Source organism: Strix uralensis, unplaced genomic scaffold (genome assembly GCF_047716275.1).
Source record: "Strix uralensis isolate ZFMK-TIS-50842 unplaced genomic scaffold, bStrUra1 scaffold_247, whole genome shotgun sequence".
Taxonomy (NCBI): Eukaryota; Metazoa; Chordata; class Aves; order Strigiformes; family Strigidae; genus Strix; species Strix uralensis.
The window spans coordinates 104,580-119,232 of record NW_027436848.1 but is presented as its reverse complement, the minus strand read 5'-3'; the positions used below and the strand labels follow the sequence as shown (position 1 = coordinate 119,232).

The following is a 14,653-nucleotide window of genomic DNA, read 5'->3' as shown; positions in this document are numbered from 1 at the left end:
TGCTTTGATGAGGTTGTCTTTAAGATTATATCCCATCTTTCGTTAAACAGAGGTTGTGTCGTATCAGTAAGAGATGTGTGCTTGATTTCAGTTCAGATGCAGGCCATGTTGCAAGAGTCGGTGTGTTTTAACAGCAGAAAGTGATGCGATTTTGGATTTGAAATTGCTTGCCAAACAAAACCGAAAAGCTCTTGTAGACATTCTTTAAGACTTAGGCTAACTTTTTAAAAAGTATTTTAGTTTCTATCCTGAACAGAACAGTGAATTCAAACTACTGAACTAACCTAATGCCAAACCACCTTTTTCATACCAGGAAGGGACTGAGAATGGTTCTCAAATAAAGGGGAAAATTAGCTCCTGCGAGCAAACCTGAAAGTTGTTCTCTTCTACTTGTTGAAAAGGAAAACTGAAGATCTTCTCGGAATATTTTTCAAGGTATATTCCTAAAAATGTTGGGTGCTGTTTTCTGCAGAACTTGGGGCATAACAAAGCTCATAGTACAAGCAGTATTTTGGTTTTGTTTGAATATTAGATTTCTGAAACTGATTTTAAAATACTGCACATGCTGCGTAATTTAAACTAGTATCTCAAAGGACTACCATCAACATACTAAAAGAGCAAAACACAATCTAACATGTGCTCCTAGCCTCACACAAACCATGATAAAGAAAACATTACATCAGCATAACCAACCCAGCCTGTTTTGGAGTGGGAGATGATGAAACTCTATCTATGTAAATAACCTATATGGCTTTTCACCAATATATTCTCCTTAAAGTAGTTTGTGCAAGGACAGCCAGTTGCAACAAAAATATCTGCTGCCAAAAGTGTTAACTCATTAGCTCCTGAAATTTGATTATGTTTCTTTTTAAGTCCTCTATAACTTGTGGAGCAAGGGTGCCACTCTGCAAGGGGAAAAGATTTTTTTTATGAATTACTTGTTACAGCTCTCATCATTACCCTTAGAAACTTATGCTCCTTATATTTGGGACAGGATTGAAAAGTTGTGGATAGTCTCCTCATCAGAGTGATGAGATGATGCCCTCTGAGACAGCGTATCTCGGGTAGCTTTTACACTGCTGTCAGAAGAAATTAGAGACACAGTCAACACTTCTGGGACTTGGCCCAGCATCCTTCAGCACATCTGAGCAGCAGCCAAACCAGAACTGGCTTCAGCGTCTTTGTACTCAACTCATCTTCCCCGGGGAACTGACAAAGCACTTCAGTTTCCCCTCAGCACTCCTGGTTCTGCTGCGCTTCCCTGTGCCCTGACAGCGCTGCCTTCCCATCCTGGTTGGAGGAGAGTCCTTCTTCTGCAGGGCTTGTTTGGAGCTGACTGGCAGGAAAGCTCCCGTTCCTTGTCACAGAGGTGCCTTGGAGGAAAATGGTGTGCTGCGTTACCTTCTTGGTAGTCTGCCATATCAGCCCCTTTTCACCTGTCTTTCAGGGCAGTGCGTGTCATTGATCTTGTGATTTGCACAGTCCTGTGGGTGCATTTCACACTGCCTTTAATTTGAACCTATATAGTGGTACCCTCGTTGGCCCCGTGCCATCAGTTGCCTTCAGGTGACATTATTTCTAAGTCATATACAGCTGATTTTGTGAACTCATGACTTTGCAGGCTGTTGATTTGTGCATTCTTCTTTACTGATATAGGTATATTTTCCTTTATGTCTTTTAAGCAATAAGCTGCTTCTTCAGTCTCACATTTCCCAGTTCATCCAATATATTTTTTCCACAGCTGACTTTCAATTCTTCAACTATTTGCTTGTTTCCTGCTCAAGATTAGCTTTAAAGGCACAAACTTAAGAGAAAAATGACTTGAGTTTGTCCGTGTAATCGTTGTGCATCAGCGTGCATACGTTCAAGCCTTCCCTTGAACCGAGGGGCGCAGAGGCAGTCACTGGCAAGCAGACGATATTCACGTTGCGGTCCGGTGTCAGTCGGCCAGCACAGCGTCTCTTCCTTCAAAGGGACCTGAACTTACGTCAAATTAACGACGGGAGACAAGGTGACGGGGCCCGGAGCGCGAGGCCCGCCGTAACGTCCAGCCGTAGCACCTCGGCCCCACCGTCAAGGCCCCACCGGCCCCGCTGGCCCGGCAGCGCTGGCGGAAGCCGCCTCGGCGTGAAGCGAGGCCACAGACCACCCGCCGCCGCCCCGACCCCGCCGGGCCCTCGCACCCAGCCCCGGCAGAAGGCGCCCGGCCTGGGGGCTGCCGCGGGCGCTCCCCAGCTCGGGAGGCGTCACCCTGGGGGCAGGTGACGGCGTCGAGGCCCGGGAGATCCGAGCGGGGCTGGGCGTCCCCGGCCGGGAGCAGGCGGGGTCCAGCCCTGCAGGGTGGGGGGTGGCTGGCTGGAGCCCCACGGCAGTGTGGGGCCGGAGCCGCAGCCGTCCCCGGCGGTATCTGTAGTCAGGGCCCTTTCCCCAGGGGCAGGGGCTTTCTGCCAGCCGCCGGCCTCCAAATGCTGCGGCTGTTTCGTGGGTAATTTGGTTAACTGAGTAATTGCGGGAGTTCAGGCAGGGTGGGAGGAAGGAGTTGGCGGATGGTCATGAGGCCGCTCCCTTGAGGTGCTCTGGAAGCATAAAATACAGTCTGGAAAATGAATCCCAGACCCACCGGCAAAGAGGGGGCTTGAGCAGCACATGGCAGTGTGAAATAGCCAGCCGGGGGCCTGGGGAGGAAGGAGGGGATCGCTGATGGGCTGCTGGAGGCAAGCCATAGCGCCTGGTGCTGGACTCGGGCCTTGACACTTGGCCTCTGGCGGCTTCCCAGCGCCAGGGCTGGCTGCTGTGGCAAGTAAGGTGTTGGGGTTGCCTGTTGCCCTGTGGTCGTTTAAAGTCATTCACTGAGAAGAGAAGAGACAGGGAGCTCACAGCTGGAGGCATCGTTGTGTTAAGGCATGTTTAGGTACTGCTGCATGTGTGCTTTTCATAGATGCATTGAGGCCACCTGGTCCCATGACAGGGTTTTGTGTTATAAAAATGTGCTACATGTGCTCAGCATATAATTTTCAAATCTTCATAGCTTCATTTGAAAGCATGTACATGGCAAACATAGTATTACTCCTTGAGCAGGAGCTGTATTGTTTTACATAGGAGAAGATTTGAACTATATTTACTAAGATGTATGTTGTTCAATTTGAATAACTCAAGACTTAGTCCTTGGAAAGAGTGCAACTGAGACAAAAAAGCTATTGCTGTTTCTCCCTCCACCCTGGTTATTCATTCTACCCTTTGATTTATTGCATAATTCTCTGATGAGCTAAAGAGATCATTTCAGCTTTAACCAACCTTTTAATCTTGTAATTAAACCAAATAGTTTCAAAATCGATTATTCTCTGCAATACGTAATATAAATGATTACTGTTTTGAAGGTCAGATCTAGCATTTTGAAATCAGAAACTTCTATCTCTCATCAACAGGCTTAAAAATGTACCTGAAAACATAATTGTGTGTCTTGGATCATTACGCTTACCAAGTGTATGAGTGTACTTAGGTTCTCAGGTTACTTTAATTCGAACAGCTCTTAAAGAAGCGTGTGTAACCAAGTGCCTCACAGTAATAGTGTTCTATACTAGCTCTAGCAACTAAAATAAGTGAATGGCTTGGATATTTTGAGGAATTAGTAATGCAGTTTTTTTCAGTATTAGTGTGCTGTATATTTTTTACATCCATCCATCCATCCATCCATCCATCCATCCATCCATCCATTTAAATCTTTTGTTACTATGATTAGGAAGCTTTTCAAGGCAGGATCATTAGGGCCTTCCATTAGCGCAGTTGTACTCATGTTTGCCTAATACAGTGCATTCTTAACCTCACAGGAGCTTTTTAACATCATCACAGCATAAATGATGATAAAGTATGTTTCTTAAATGTTTCTGTGACATACCCTACTCATTTAAACTGCCAATCTGGAGTAAAATTTAATAGACTCTCAAGATGAATAATAATTGAGAAATATTTTGTGTATGTATGTGCGTATATATATATTTATATGTTTTACTACCAAAGGAAACTGAAGCTTTACTAACTGGAGGGGAAAAAAAACCAACTTTTATTTTTCTTCTGCGTTTTCTACGGTCTTTCTGTAACTCTGGCACAGATGCTGTAAGACCACCAGTGATGGCTAAGTATTTTACTTCTTTATTGCTGAAAGGGGCTGAAGCATTTAGACAGGAGTTGGCTGATCAGGCCAAACAACACAGTATCACAGTAGTCAATGTAACAGCAAAAGTGGCCTCCGTTGGAGAAAATGGTAAGAACTGTTTTCACATTGTGACACAAGTATTTGTCCTGTAAATGTTTTGTCTGTTTGATTCATTTTGTTTGTCAGTGTCAATGTCTGATGCAATTTGTTGTCAAATGTCAAAACATTCAGTCTGTTTTGTCTGACTGATTCATAGTCATGTAGCAAATAGCTTAGCTATCAGGTATTTAAGATACATGTTGTGAATAGTAAAACTATTGTTTAAAAAATATACGGTCAAAGGTTTTTTTGTGAAAGTGTATTTATACAAGAAAAGATGACTGCTCTTAAATTGCGTGCTGTCTTATTTTTAAGAAAAGTCTGCATAGATGGCTTTTCCGTAGAACTGGTTGCTAAATATAGTTTCTGGGGCATTTGTGATGTGCCCCAGAAAATTAACTCCATCCCAGCCAGAGCCGGTACACTGTCTCACTTTGGGTTGTGATCATGCTGAATCATGTAAACCAGGCATTTTTGAGTTACTGGTAATCACATAACTGAAAACCTTGCCATAGAAAGCACAAGCAGAAAGAGTGACGGTTGGTATCAACTAGGTGTGTAATATTCTTCTCTCCTAGCCGACATTCTACTGATGTCTCAGGACATACTGTTAGAAATAGCTATACAGCTGGAATAATAAATCGAATCCTGTACTTAGAGAAGTCAGTATGAGCTTTGCCGCTGTTTTCACACAGCCATCTTAGTTTTCCTATGGGTTTCAAGGTTACATCCTTTGGACATAAAAATAGAGTGGTATGGTTAATGCAGAAGGACAGATACAGTACAGGAACACTGGCTACTTCAGAAAATGTTTTTTATATGTGCTGCTTATATTTCATGAAGGGTGTTTGAACTGTGTATCCAAATATTGTTTGGTTCCCTAAAATGTCCCCTTTTTTCTTTTTCTTTTTTTTTTTTTTTAATTTCTAAACCTGTGCCTATGTTCTGCAAATATTTGCATAATGTCTTTTTATCTCTAAGTCTGGGACTAGGCCTGTTTTGCACTTTTTGCCATACATGATGTTAATTATTTTTTTTTGCAGACAGTATGTTAGCTTGAAACCTCCAGGTTAAGGGCTGGGCATGAATTCCAAATCTTACTAGTAAAACTATTTCTCTCCATGTGTTGTTGATTCTTTTTCAATCATCCACAGAGCTGTGTAAATACCAACATGGGTAACCATTATTTAAAGGTAAAAATCTCAGGATTGACTTTCCTGAAATGAAACATATGTTTGAATTTTATTTCAACTGAGGTTTCAGAAGTTTTATTTCAGTTCCAGGCTGCTTATGGAAATTCTTCATGGTGTAAGAAATTCAAGCTTTAATCCTTAGGATTACTTTTTTGAGAATACTGTTTCTTCTTTTGTAGTGTTATGTAAAACAGAGGCTGTAAATAGCTGTCTAATGGTCCCAGAGCCCTCAGAACAGCCCAGAAAACTTTACCAAAGGCATTCTGTTGCTCGTTACATTCTCAACTGTTGCTGTCCTCTTACTAGAAGCTTACCAAGATAAATAAATTGGAACATGAAGTCAATACATATCTAGAGTCATGCCATTCTGAAATGGGGAAACTGGCCAAGATACCAAGATATATCTAAATAAATATCAGATATTTATCTGATAGCTGAAGAAACTGAAAGATCTCCACTAAAGGGGGGGGGGTGTGTACATATATATATATATATATATAGTTCTGTGTAGAAGCCAGAAGACTGGACACTTCTGTGTCTCAAAAATATAAGGTGCCTCAAAAAGATGTGGTTCAAGAGTAAGAAGCTTACTGCTCATGTAACATAGGCTAAATCCAAGGAGCAGGATATGTTACAGTGCAGCCATTACAGTATTTCAGTGTAGTATTACTCATCTTTCTGGCTCTGACACCCAAGACAGAGCTTCTTTTATCCTTGGCAAGTGTCAACTGTCTGTCTTGACCTCAGAAACTAGTGCCATTCTCTGATGTTATGTACCATTCCTCGGAATGTCATCATGGTTTTGGGCACTCAGGGCTTCTCCTTGAACTTAAGTGAAGATGTGACTGGAGTGGGATAGTCATGCCACTGACCTTCAGATGTTTTAACTTGGGCTTCCTGTAGAGCCAGTGGTGAGAAATGCTCAGAATAGTTTCAGGCCTAAGTTAAACTCTTGTTCTTTCCAGTTATGCTACATGGTACAGCTAAGCAATATAACCATAACCTGAATTGCCCCCTGGAGGAACCTTGCTTTCTAGCCGCTTAGTTTAGATGTTAAATTTAATGTCTAATATTGGGTAACACAGTTATCCTAAAGCATGATAAAAGGGCAAGGAATTAACATTTAGAAAACAAATTTCTTAACCAGTCACATCTTTAAAGGACTTGAAAATAATGGCTCTTTGACAATAACAAATGGCCCAGGGCATTTCCTGTTTTGGTCTGAGCTCATCTTCCTTTTTTTTTCTTTTGTAAGCTTATGTTTTAGTAGTATTTCAGGCTGGCCATTGCCCATCCTGTAGGAAAAACAGAAGGCAGGGAGCTTAATACACACTAGACATCTGCCCTGCATAGAATGAAGTCATACTCCTGAAAAGAAGAGCCTGTATTTGTGCCATGCGATGGGACTACAGTGTTCTTTGCAGTCCTTGAAGAGAAGCACAGTCTTCTTCCCTGAAAGTGCACCAGCAGATGAAAGATGATGAAAACTCATGAAGTCTCTGTTGCTTCTCAAAGGGTTGATTAATGAGCAGCTAGTTTTTTAAACATGTTTTTATACCATTATTTTCAGCCAAATCAGCAAGTAGATCCATGTGGCCAAACAGGTGCTGGGACAGCAGAAGAGCAGGCAGAAATGCTGGTGGGACAAAAGAGCAGGGCTGCTTCTCATCTATTAGGCAGTCTTAGATTGGCTAAATTGCTTCTGAAGTTGCATCTTTGGCAATTCTTCAGCAAGGATTCAAATATGCAGGAGGCTGGCTGGATTGCAGCCTTTGGGCATATCCAGACTTGCAGAGTTAGAGAGAGTATTTCCAAATGTTGTTCAGCATAAAGTTCTCCATTTAATGCTGCCCTGATGTTGTCACAACATGCTGCAGCCAAGGATGAGAAGAGTTTTGAAGCAGGCCAGGCTTCCTTACTGAAAGTTTGCTCACAGCTGAAATCTGAAGAAATTGAAAGGTTTCCACTGAAATGATGAGTGTTACCAAGCACTGGCTGATCTGACCCTCTGTAGTCAGAATAAACCCCATTTTGCAAAAACTGAGCTGTAAACAGCAAAATTCTGTTGTTAGTAATTCAGTTTTGTGCATCCCTTTGCTGTTTCAACAGATTATAGGATCTGACTGCAGTTCCAGTCAGGTGCTTTTGTATAGTGTTGCCAAGTACTGTCATGTACTGCATCATGTATGTGGGTGCACTGAAGAATACACAGACATTTATAAAGCACCGTAAGATCTTTCTGGGTGAATGGCGTTATAAACCTAAGATAATTATTCCAACAATCCAAAAATTCTGTATAAAGCAGATTTTGGCATTGTGAAAAGAAACAAAACATGCAACAATTTAGGGGTAAGGGAGGAATCCTTTTATTTTAAGGATAATATTAGTATAAAGTTAGAAATGAGTAATTTTCTAACTCATTTCTAACTGGGTGACTCATGCTCTTGGCAAATTAATTATCCAAGACAAATGATTCAGAAATAGATGCTATAGTTTTATTATTTTTTTAATCAGATGGCTATTGCTGTTACAAATAAACATGAGGCTTGATTTCAGGTATAACAAATGTAGCTATACGCTGCAAATTATGCCACAGTGCTGCTTGAGTATGTGTTACACATGCCAATTTTTCTTATCTGATGTTTTGGTTTCAGTTTTAGGTGAATGCTGTAGTAGCTACTGGGTGTCTAAAGCAGCTGTGGCCACCAAGAATCTCAGCAGTGAACTTTGACAAGGGAAGTCTAATGTGGTATGTATTTCTTTCCATACAGGAACTGTGATTTATTAAAGCCTCATCACAGGAACATTCCTATGAACAAACTTTTCACCTCAGAATTCTTAATAAATTGTTTGATGAATATTATTGAGAACATTGACATGGGGATGATAGAAGATCCATGCCATCTTTGCTTGGGATGGATATATTGTATTGTTGGCTGTAACCCCCTGTCTCTGTTCTCTTTCTTTTTTTCTCCCTGCCCTGCCCCTCTTCCTTGGCTGCAGTTTGTAAGGGAATATCACAATGCAGGTCTGATCTGTTGAAACCACAGCTAATGCCCATGCCTGCCTCTGATGGGAAGAGAACACAGACCACAAGTTTGGGATTTCTGGCCTCTTTTTAGGCAAGTCTGTTGCTTATCTTCCCCTTTGCCCCCCAGTTCCCTTTGTTCCTGCCCTTCCTCTGTATCATTAATTCATATCAAAGTTCAGTGTTATTGGTTGCTGGGAACGCAGTTTCATTTGGCTATACGTACACTCTTCCCTAAAAAAAGTCAGATACTACCTCCACATTGCATGTTCATCGTGCAGTGAAAATATGGAGCATGATTTTATTGTAGTAGTTCTGAATGATTTTCAGCTGAAGTAATGAAGAGGAAAGTCAGGCACATTTTTGTGAGGTGTTCATGTTTCTCGACTATGATTCTTAAATTGGAAGTTTTGAGTTTTTAATAACATTAGAAATTATTCATGTTCATTGCAGATACCTATACATCCTTATTCTTAAAAGGTAGGATATTTGCTAGCATAGCTGAAATTATTCCTGTAGTGAGACAGGAGAATGTCTAAGGAAAACTGCATTGAGTAATAGTTTCTATTCTCTTTATTTTGTTCAGTTGTAAATATAGTAGACAACAGATGAAATAGCTATTGACGTAGAGAATAACACAAATTACGTCAAACAAGGACTTCGAACAGCGTGTTTTGAGGTCAGTAACCTGTGTGCCTAGAACTTTGGTCACACTGGTGACAGCCAGCTGACATAACTTATGTGGATGTACATGCAAAGATAAATAGGTAGCTTTTTGCTGAATTTTCCAAGCAGAACAGCAAGATGTCAGTGAAGGTGTATGTTTCTAATAGGCTCAAGGTGCTTCAACAAAGGAAGCTGTTATAGGTAAATTCTCAAATTGATGTGAGACAGGGCCAATAAAAATTCCAATTGTTTATTTAGCAAGCGGCAACAAGCAAAACAGCGCTGGGCGGCCGGGGAGTTCAACTCCACCAACGGCGCGCACTTTCCAAGTTTTTTCGTCTTGCTTATGTGTTACAAAGTGATGTATATTAATGAAACTCTCATATATATTCATAATCTATCCCCGCCTACCCCCGCTTCATATTTTAATGAGGTTTCTCTGCGAAGTAAACTTCAACAGTTCTGGGCGGTGGTCGCAGAGTCCTGAATAGTGGTCGTAGAGATGAAGTATCTCCTCTTCCTCGCCGTTGAACTTTTCACCCCAAGGTTCTGCGCAGCCTCTGCAGTTCTCTGACATGTCTCTGCTTGCCTCTTGTCTCTACATGTCTCTGTTAAAGCTCTGATAAGGACGCACCACTATATCTTCTACCTACCCCCTACACAGCCTTGATTTATTATGTTAGTTAAGCTAAGGCTTGCTGTTAGTCGGTTAGTTTTATACAATGTAGCAATATTAGCTTTACATAGCTCAGGTGGTGATTTACTTCTCCATTGTTTTAACTGAATTTGATGAATAAATAGTTTACTATCTATCACAGAAGCCAATACTGATGAGTTAACTTGCTGAAACTGCAAGAGGTTTTTTTTGCTTGTTTGTTTGGTTTTTATACCTAAATGGATCCTGTTTTCAATAAACAGCATGAAGGAGGAGTCTTTCCAGGGCTCTGCCATATCAAATAGAAGACAGCATGTTCTGTCTGATGAAATGTAGGTTTGACTGCTAATCGGCCAACGCAAAGCACTGCTAAATTAATAGCCAATTTTGCTGAGAATACAACTTCTCAGGAACTGAAGGTGTTTCCTGAATCTGTGACTGGCTGAGAAAAATGGGAATTCCTTTTAAGAAAATCAGGATATTCTGATTTTTTCAAACAGAAGTCTTTCATATTTCCATGTCAGCACTGATCCTGCCTAGGCAAATGAGTTAAAAATCGGAGAATGACTCTGGAATACTGCAACTGAATTTTCCAGTTGGGGGGCATGGATATTTTAATTTTCATTTTGGGTCAAACTGATCCAAATACATGTTTCGGTTTGGAGGTGAGACCTGTCTGCAAGTCCTTTCTCAGCTCTCTCACTACTTTTTGTTTTAGCATTGTTGCTTTTGTTTCTTTAAATGGGAGATGAGAAGAGCAGTTATTCACACTTTATGAAGTGTCTGAAGACCTCTGGGTACAGAGCACTACATTAGTGCAAAGTATTTAAATGTAGAACTATGTCTTCTTCCTTTTTCCTTATGCCAGTCTGTGCTGTGACTGAAATCAGTCTGCTTACAATCAAATTTAATAGGGGCAGAGAATATTTTTTTTATGTTTTAACCACAGACTTTCTCATTCAGTGAAAGTAGGGTTCCAGCCTATTTCTCTCTGCAGGAAATTCATATATATATATATTTTTTAATGTTTTAATTGATTAGGTAGTTTTTGCTACTCCTATGAAAACAGTCATGATGTGTCTATCCAGTGCTGTTTGCATTTGCTTCAAAATATGGGAATTAATCCATGCTAAAAATTACTTGGTTTATGTGTGCGTTGTTTAGTTTATATGTTCTGGGAGGATCTAAGGACTGAAAACTGGCAATAATAAGGAGGTCATAAATCAGGCAGCTTTTCTTGGTTTAGGATTTTAGGTCAGGCGTATCAATTCCAGCTTATGCTAGATTGCAGCTGTGCTTGTGAATGGAGACTAGATCATGTCATGTAATTTGTGGGGATTTTCTCACTTGCAATCCATGACCACTGATGCCTCATAACCACTGCAGCAGGGGTAGCTGTACCTTCCTGTCTGGTTTGTGTGCTTGTTCTCTTTCTTTTTTTCTTTCTTTTTTTTTTTTTTTTTTTTTTTCCTTCTAAGAGGAAATGAAATTAAGATAGATGTCTCCTTTGGTATTTTAAGTAAATTTTATAAAGGGAGGAAACGCAAATCAGTTGGTGCTTGCCACATATAGAGCAGTCAGACAAAAAGTATGAGGGGTTGATGTCTTAGCACTATCAGTTCTGTTTTCAGTGGATATACAGAGGTTTTGTAAACAAAAAAGGTATCTCTGTCTCCTGTTGTACAGGAGTTACACAATGCTTTTGTTTTCTTTTCCCGTGTGTGAAATGTCTGGCACCAAAGTAACTCCGAGGCTTCTTTATCTGACTTCTCTGTCAAAATTAAGGATAAATACAGCAAATTTGATTAGCAGTGTTCATGAGATCAAGGAGTCTGTTTTACCATTCTGGGTTAAAAAGAATGATAAATGTGTATAATTAGGACTTTATGTGTGTCAAAATAATGCTTTGGTCCCAAGGTGTTCAGTCATACGTTGTGAGATAATAGAACATCATCTATGCTCTGTGGTACTTGGCATATATGTTTCTTAGACCCTTTCAGGTTAATCATTGATTCAAAGAACTTGTTTCAATGACCCAGATGGTCTCTTTGAGTCTTAAATTCCCATTAGACCAAGTGTGTGTATTAGTTATGTTTTATTGCAAGAAAACAAAGATTTTGGTGACACTAAGGTTCCTGCAGTGAAATGCAAGTTGCCTTCTGTGTGGGAGAGATCCTGGAAGTTCCTTTCTATTGTTTTGGGTTTTTTTCACAGTGTATCTAATGAAAAGACAGAAGTCTGTGTAGTTCTGTTTTTCTTTTTTTGTGTGTACATAGATTGTATTGACCTTGTGAAAACCTGAAAGCACTAAATTGGCCTCTTGAACAAAATGAAATGCATTTCACAGAACAGACTATTCCCTGTAGTATTTATTCTGAAAGGTCACCAGTCACAGAAACATCAGAGGATGTAACTATGGCAAACCAACCCAATGTTAGCATAATGTTTGGTTATTTCCCTTCTTTGTTACTAGGTAATTGGAGCCTTTAGGAACACATTTGTCATTTATAGCACAGCCCCTTCCTACACAAGACTCTGATTCTTTGCAAACATGGATAAAAAAGGTATTTTTAAAAAGATTAGCATTTGAGTTTTATTGTCTGTGGTTTCAGCTTAATTTCACAAGGACATATTAAATGTTGTTCAGCATCAAAAACCTAAGCAAATGTTTGTTTTATCTATCAGAAAGCAAAGTCATGTTGTTCAAGTACTAAAGTCTTAACTCTAGATTAGTTGTGGTGTTTGGACTTAACTCTGTGCTTAAATGCTCTTTCAGACATACACTTCCCTGCTACTGAAGGTGATTGAGGAGCAAAACCAAAGGTGTGGTGTGTTTCTGTTTTGCACCGATTCCCATCAGTGGACTAGTTTGGAAGAAGGAAAATAGAAGCTCTGTGACCTTTCTAGCCTCTGATGGACACTGTGTGTTCCCTCCTGGGTTAGAGGAGTAAGCCAGTTTTGTCTGGTTTGGAGGTATGTATGTCTAGCTAGAATAGTTCAGAGAGATGCTTTTTTTCCCTCTTCCACATACAGACATAGAAAGTCTGGTTCCCTGTTGTAATAAAACATATATGGTATTTGTTATTCAAATCTCAAGGGGAAAAAGAAGTTGTAGTCAGGATGTTGTGGCAGAACAGTTTTGTAATTCTCTTATGTAAATAAGAAATAAGATATATGTATATAGTTTCTATTGTTAAAATCAGTTGTTAGAAGGGAGCTAAAATGGCCCCCATCTCCAAGCCACTACAAAAACACTTGTGCTGAGTCATCCCCCCTTCTGTGACGGAAACCTGAGAAAAGCCCGCAAAAACAGGAGAAAAGCCCGGGAAACTTGTTTACAACTTTGCAGACCCCTCAGGGTACGCCCATCATGAATATGGATGAAGCCTACACTATAAAGGGACTCAGTGCTGTCCTGTAAGGTGTGTGTCTTGGTAGAGCAGAGACTCCCGGCACACCCAGCGCTGTTTTGCTCACTCGCCGCTTGCTAATAAAATTTTATTCATCACTAAAAATTGAGAAGTGGTTATTTCCCACTAAATTACAATTAATCAATAACACCTGTTCTTATCTGATTCATAATCATTAATATCCATGGGAATTTCGTGTCAGCATTTAAACTCTGGGAATACAGACCAACGCAAGTGAAAAACCTCCATGCAGCTGAGTACTGATAGGAGAACCAGTTTCTCCTCCTCTTCAGATGTGGTAGTGCTGAATAAGGAAGAGCGAGTCTTTTGTAATTGTCAGCCATTCTGTTACTGTCTTTCAAAGTGCTTGTTTTGAAGCTGTTACTTCCCTCCTGATGGCATTATGAAGGTCCATATAAAAATGCTGAGTTGGAAAAAAAGTGAAGACATTCAGCCGAGCAAAACCAGTAGTTTACATACATGAGGGTAATTGTCTGTGGGGGAGCAGTCAGGAACAAAGGCTTTTCTCTACCAAGTTCTCTCTACCAAATGCTCTGTCACTTGTTACAATCATTTTTATGATGATGAACAGTAATTCTCAATCTCTGGGTTGTTAACTTGCCTGTTTTTCAATTACATTTTGTATATTTAAGTTTGATAGTTAAAGATAAGCAGCAGTACACTGAGCCAAATACTTAGGTACAAGGTAGACTGGATGGGAGCAAAGGACAGTGTATTTGAAATGAGATTTTTAGCTTTTTTACATACCTAATAGTTTGAATCAATTACCTGGCTTTTCCTTTTTTACAAACTCTCTGCAGAATAGAACTTATGGCATGGAAAAGAGATGATTCACCTCTTAACACCTACTTTATCTTCACTGGCTTGTAATCCTAAGCAATAATCAAGGACTAGATTCTAAATGTTTACTAATTTGTGGAGTTTATTTGAAATGTCTGAACTAAGGCACTGAAGGTTTTTGTTTCCTACCAAAGATGGGCAACCAACAGCTCTGCCAGGGATCAGTTAAAGTTGTGGAGAGTAAATGCACCTGCAAATTAAGTTGTGATTGTCTAGTTGGACACAGAGAAACAGAGGTATCGGCAGGAAAAGCTTTAGAAGGAAAAGGTTCTTGCTGTTTTGTGACTGCTGCATGCTTTTTTTCAGTTGGGATGAAAGACGGCAACCACAATCTCTAACCACATCTCAGCACTGCCAGAGAATAACTGTAGAAACCACTTGGGCCACGACAAAGTCTGGCCGCAGGGATGGGCAGGCTGGTAAGACCAGGATACACCTGTGTACTCTTCTGACTGTTATTCCCTAGTCTTGGCTATTGTTGTTATGTTCTAGTCCAGACAGCTTTTTCCAGGTAGCGTTCATACCTCCTTTCCTGGACATTCAGCTTGGCACTTGGGCCAGGAGATCTATCTATGCCCTATTTGTCAT

General features: G+C 40.4%; 1 long non-coding RNA gene across 2 annotated transcripts; it reads left to right on the top strand.

The window, feature by feature from the left end:
• Positions 1–4,092: 4,092 nt before the first annotated feature.
• LOC141938704 (uncharacterized) lies at positions 4,093–14,405 on the top strand. 2 transcript variants are annotated; one of them, XR_012627373.1, is made up of 5 exons: positions 4,093–4,261; positions 8,100–8,194; positions 8,449–8,567; positions 12,571–12,767; positions 14,372–14,405. It is a non-coding gene; the product is annotated as an uncharacterized LOC141938704 (long non-coding RNA). The 2 variants fall into 2 exon arrangements; XR_012627372.1 differs by lacking the exon at positions 14,372–14,405 and having other exon boundaries at positions 12,571–13,333.
• Positions 14,406–14,653: the final 248 nt, after the last annotated feature.